Consider the following 4,977-nt stretch of genomic DNA (forward strand, 5'->3'; position numbering starts at 1 on the left):
TCCAAGTAAATAGTTGGGGCCCAAGGACCGAACCCTGTGGCACCCCACTAGTTACAGCTTGCCATCCACAAAAGACCCATTTATCCTGACTCTCTGCTTTCTGTTGGTTAGCCAAAGCTCTATCCAAGCAAATATATTACCCTTAGCTGCGTGTGATCTTATCTTGTGTATTAATCTTTTGTGCGGCACCTTATCAAATGCCTTCTGGAAGTCCAGACATACTACATCTACAGGATCGCCATTATCCACTTTGCTTGTCACATCTTCAAAGAACTCTAGCAATTTAGTCAAACACGATTTAGTCTTCATAAAGCCATGCTGACTCTGATGGATTGCATTTTGACTTGCATTTTAGGAGGGTAGTGAAGGCATTGGAGAGAGTGCAGAAGAGGTTTACGAGTTTGGTTCCAGGGGCGAGGAAGTTGAGTTATGAAGTAAGATTGGAGAAGTTGGGACTGTATTCCTTGGGGAAAAGAAGTCTGAGAGGAGACTTGATAGAGGTATTGAAAATCATGAGGTATCTGGAGAGAGTAGATAGGGAGAAACTGCTTGCACCGATGAAAGGATCGAGAAGGAGCGGGCACAGGTTTAAAGTAACTAGCAGAAGAAGCAAAAGTGATAGGAGCAGCGAGTGGTCAGGGTCTGGAATGCACCGCCTGATAGCGTGGCGGAGGCAGGTTCAATTGAAGAGGGAATGAGATGATTATTTGAAAAGAAAGCATGTGCTGGGTTACGTGGAGAAGGCAGGAGAATGGCACGAAGTGAAATGTTCATTGGGAGAGCTGGTGCAGTCACGACGGGCGGAATGGGCTCCTTGTGCAGTGTAAGGATTGTGTGAACGTGGATGTAGACGTTTCCGAGTAGCTGTGTAAAGTGTGTGAGCTTTGAGGTGTGAGTTTTGACTGTTGCTATATCAGCAGCAGCAGCAGCAGCGGGCGGGAGCGGCAGCAGAGAGCTGGTTGAAAATGTTGTGAGGCGAAAGGTGCAGCTGAGAGAGTGTTTGAGAGGTGTATTTGCAAGTGAAAGATGTTTTTGTATGAGTGAGGTAGAGTGTTTGTGAGATGAGAGTGGTGTCTGTGAGCGTTGGGTGAGCGTGCGTGTTTTTTGTGTGTAGATGGTGCGGGTGAGTGAGAAAGAAAGAAAGTTGGGTTTTGAAAGATGTGCGTGTTGAAAAGTAAAGAAAGCAGATGTTTGTAAGAAAACTATTTTTAGCATTGAAAATCCCCTGGAAAGGGGTGGTGCACCATTCCCAGAGATACTGCAATACCGGGTCGATGCGTGGAGTGGACGGAGCAAGCCCCTATTCCATCTCCCTGCTGCAAAAATCAATTTAATATATGGTCCCCAGATAAGGGACGTATCAGATATTAAACTGATAAGAACAGATTTTTTTTTTTTTTTTTTTTTGTAAAAATATACTTTATTCATAAAATATCTTCAATCACATTCCAAACCATTTCAAAAACAACATTACAAGGGTACAATCCAGGTTAAACTTTTACAAAATGTATCACCAGGTGCATCAGTACAAACAATATTACAATCATTTACAGCCTTTCATTTTGAGCTGTACAGCCCGAGGGGCTCTAAACAGTTCCCAGTCTCTCGGTGCGCTGTGGCAGAAAGGTCTTAGACAGCGACCCTTCCCCATTGCGCCTTTGCGGCAGCTGCCCCAAGCTTTAGTGCGTCCCTCAGCACGTAGTCCTGGACTTTGGATTGTGCCAGTCCGCAACAATCGGTCGGGGACAACTCTTTGCGCTGGAAGACCAACAAGTTTCGGGCAGACCAAAGCGCCTCTTTCACCAAGTTGATGATCCTCCAGCTGCAGTCGATTTTTGTCTCGGTGTGTGTCCCTGGGAACAGCCCGTAGAGCACAGAGTCCTGTGTCACAGAACTGCTCGGGATGAACTTCGACAGCAACCACTGCATCTCTCTCCAGACTTTCTTTGCAAAGGCACAATCCACAAGGAGGTGAACAACGGTCTCTTCCCCACCACAGCCACCTCGAGGGCAACGTGCAGAGGGGGTGAGCCTCCTGGCGTGTAGGAAGGATCTGACGGGGAGGGCCTTTCTCACCACCAGCCAAGCCACGTCTTGGTGTTTGTTGGAAAGTTCTGGCGATGAGGCATTCTGCCAAATGACTTTGACAGTCTGCTCGGGGAACCATCCCACAGGGTCCACCCTCTCCTTTTCCCTCAGGGCCTCTAGGACGTTACGTGCTGACCACTGCCTGATGGACTTGTGGTCAAAGGTGTTTTTCTGCATAAATTTTTCCACCAGGGACAGGTGTTGCTGTACGTGGCGCAGGTCTGGCCCATTCCTCACTCCTGTGCTGTGGCGATCACGCCAGCCATCTTCCGCTTTATCTGGAGGTCAAAAGTGGATCCTGTTTGCAGGGACATGATGTAAGAAAACTCTGGATGAAGGGGGAAAAAACATGCCCAACATCACCCTCATCCTGATGGCCACCTTTGTGTATGGCAGTATCAAGCTGTGTGTAGACCCAAACACCAAGCGTCACTACGTGCTGAGGTTTTACCTGTCCCTGGTGTTGCGAAGGATGGGTCTGGCCACCCTGCCGCGGAACGCTCCAAGTGCCGTATCACCTGCCCCGTGTGGAAAAACTTATGCAGAGAAACACCTTTGTCCGCAAGTCCATCAGGCAGTGGTTAGCACGTATCACCCTAGAGGCCCTGCGGGAAAAGGAGATGGTGGATTCCGGCGGACGGTTCGCCGAACAGACCGTCAGGGTCATTTGGCAGAATGCCTCATCACCAGAACTCTGAAGAGAGTGGCCGTGGTTCTTGTCGAGGTGCATCCCGAGCAGTTCCGTGACACAGGTATGGACTCTGTGCTCCAGGGGCTGTTCCCAGGGACACACGCCGAGACAAACATCAACTACCGCCGGAGGATCCACTCGGTGAAAGACACTCTTTGGCTGTCCGAAACTTGTTGGTCTTCCATTGCAAAGAGTTGGCACATTCCAAGGTCCAGGACTACGTGCTGAGGGACGCACTAAAGTTTGGGGCAAAGGCGTAATGGAGAAAGGTCGCTGTCTACGGTTGCGCTAGATGTGTCGTGTAACTGGCAGGTAATGGAAAATTTTGAGAAACACTCAGTCACAAGGGAGAACACGTGACAGGCATGAGAGACAATCCATGAGTCTTTGTAGCTGAGTTTCCGTGTGAGCAACTAGCTCACAGCGCAGAGGAGTTCTTCGATCGAGGCCTGCTGTATTTTTGTCTTTGCTTTCAGCTTGAGCAGTCAAAGAACAAAGAAGAAAAAAAAGTACAGCACAGGAACAGGCACTTCGGCCCTCCAAGCCTGCGCCGATCGGTCTGTGGAGCTTGCCAGCTGACCAGGTATGCAGCTAAAGTCCTTCCACATCTACAGGGAAGGCAAAGTCAGCAGCGTTTCTCCCAGAGTGTAGAGAGTCCTTGGAACTCTCTTCCTCGAAAGGTGGTGGAAACAGAGTCTTTGAATATTTTCAAGACAGAGCTGGATAGATTAACAAGGCGGGGTTGGAAGGTTATCGCTGGTAGGCAGGAATGTGGGGTTGAGGTTACAATCGGATCAGCCATGACCTTCTGAGTAGTGGAGCAGGCTCTTGGGGCCCAGTGGCCTACTCCTGCTCCTAAGTTGTATGTTCATACATGTAGGGGCATTACTTTTTACTGATTCCAGTGCTTCTCCTGCACTGAACCTGGAGAGTACTACGTCAGCTGCTGTTGAGTTGTTTCCTGATGCCCTGCTTTCTTTTGTACGAGCTGTCTAGCATCCTCGTTTATGGGCTTCCTTTGCTTGGCGTTGGGCCTTCTTTTGGGCTGACTGTTGGTCTATTTCCTTTACGGGATGTCAGCATGACATCACCAGAAGGGAAATGTGTCATGTTATGAAGTCACAGTAAATAAGTCCAATGCATTATATCATTATAATAACACAAGATGATGATCAGCAGTGAGAAGGCAGGTGGCAGCAAGGATAAGTACAGGTACGACACAGCGAACAGCCTTAGATCCTGTTAAAATGTTGAAAATGTTTCTCCCCTTCTCGAAGATTATTTCCTTCAAAATTTTAGAAATCTTTCAGCTTCAACCAGAAGTCACACACAAGCCAAACAACAAAACCACCTGCGTGCACAGCACAGCACACCATCTGCCAGCCTGCAATGATGTCGGCTCTCTTTTAATCACCTTTTCCCCTCCAATCAGTCCTATTCAGCAGGCAAGCAAAGGAGCGCAGAAAATACATCTGCACGGCTGTTTCTAACTTCTAGAAAGGGAACAGCCTTATCCTAGGAAAGTGAAAAATATCTATACTGTCACAAAGTGATGAACTTGAACTGCAAAACACCACGCTTACCTGAGCTTGTGTCACAGTTTTTGCTGTCTATCTCAGCCAGTATTCTCAGTCGTCCATCCTGGCTTCTTGCTCTCTCTGCAGCTTTCAGATGCCTCCCCTTGGCCGGCCTCAGTGCTCAGTGATAGATCAGCGCTCGGTATTATTTCTGTCCTCAGTGGTAACTGCTAGGGGAGAAAGGCTTGACTTTTTCAATCACCTTTTACCTCAGTAAAATCCAAGTAGAACCTAAAGTGGCAATGCTTCTCCCTCTCAGCACCCAACATGTCTTGCCTTTTCTTCAGGTTGGATTTGAGGAAGCACTACAGTTGCTGCCTGGCTGCCATTTCAAGTACAGAGACAAGGGGCAGCCCCATGACCCCTCCCCCGACTCCTGCACAATATGCAAATGTAGCACATTGTCTGAGTGCAATTTGGGAGCTGAAGACGGTTTCACAGTGGGATACAAGATATGAGGAGAGGTTTCCTCACAGACACACCGCCACATAAGCCCCTTTAAATTTGCGCGGCTGTGCAAAAAGTTTAATGGGCCCGCACACTTAAACAAATCGGTCACGCACTGTAATGACTCGCCTCATTCAGTTCAACAGAAATTAGGATCATGTTTTTAACCTGTGC

General features: G+C 48.2%; 1 non-coding gene across 1 annotated transcript; it reads right to left on the reverse strand.

Annotated features, from left to right (window-relative positions):
* Positions 1-1,233: 1,233 nt before the first annotated feature.
* On the reverse strand, positions 1,234-1,417 carry LOC144669798 (U2 spliceosomal RNA). Its single transcript, XR_013573747.1, has one exon. It is a non-coding gene; the product is annotated as a U2 spliceosomal RNA (small nuclear RNA).
* Between the last annotated feature and the right edge of the window lie 3,560 nt (positions 1,418-4,977).

Source organism: Cetorhinus maximus, chromosome 29 (genome assembly GCF_964194155.1).
Source record: "Cetorhinus maximus chromosome 29, sCetMax3.hap1.1, whole genome shotgun sequence".
Taxonomy (NCBI): Eukaryota; Metazoa; Chordata; class Chondrichthyes; order Lamniformes; family Cetorhinidae; genus Cetorhinus; species Cetorhinus maximus.